Here is a 1,130-nt window from a genome sequence, read left to right on the forward strand (position 1 = left end):
TACATTGAAAATTACTGATAAAGGCTCTTTCCATAACAGAATAGGCGAAAATGATGGACTCAATTAAACAAAATAAATGAACAAAATATGTGGAAATGAATGAACGACAAAATATCAGATTTAATGAAATGCGTCAAAAAAATTCACATAATCAAAAAACTTTAATTAGATGACGATGGTAATAGTAATAATTATGATAATAAAAATATTAATAATAATACTAATACTGACAATGATAATTATAATAATGATGATGAGAGTAATTAAAGTAACAACAATAACAATACCAATAATGATATTAATGATAATAATAATAGTAATGATAATGATAACAATACCGATGATGATAATTATAACAATAATGATAGTGATAATAATAATAATAGTAATAATAATAATAGTAATAATAATAATAATGATAAAAATAATGATAATAATAATAATAATAATAATAATGATAATAATAAAAGTAACAATAACGATAATGATAATAGTAATAATAATGATAATGATAATAGTAATAATAATGATAATGATAATAGTGATAAAAATGATAATGATAATAAGATAAAAATAATAAAATTAATGATAGCTAGGACGATAATAACGTGAATAATAGTAATACCAACAGTAGTACGGTACGGTAATAATAATAACAATAATGATGTAACAGCATACTACTACTACTACTAATAATAATAATGATAATAATAAATGTAATAATAACAACGAAAGAATAGAAATAATAATACTACAACAACTGCAACTACTATTACAACGACTACTACTCTACTACCACTGCTACTACTACTACTAATACTACCACTACTATCAGTAGAGCAATATGCTATAATATTATTGAAATAACAAGAACAACAACAACAAGTAGGCAAAAACACCTACACAAAGACAATAAAAAAAGCTTCTCCAAACAGAAAATGTCGAAACTTGATTCACGTAAAAACGAATCCGTTTTCTCCCTTCCCCTAATTTACAGAATTTCCCGTAAATTTCCCCTGCCGCTTCCTCTCCACGAGTCAAAATGTCTCCCCCCTTCTCCCCCCGCCCCCTGTCGAGACTGTCGAATGTACCCCAGGAAAAAAAAAAAAATCCTCACCTTGTATTATTTC

The sequence above is a fragment of the Penaeus chinensis genome, chromosome 34 (genome assembly GCF_019202785.1).
Source record: "Penaeus chinensis breed Huanghai No. 1 chromosome 34, ASM1920278v2, whole genome shotgun sequence".
NCBI classification, from domain to species: Eukaryota; Metazoa; Arthropoda; class Malacostraca; order Decapoda; family Penaeidae; genus Penaeus; species Penaeus chinensis.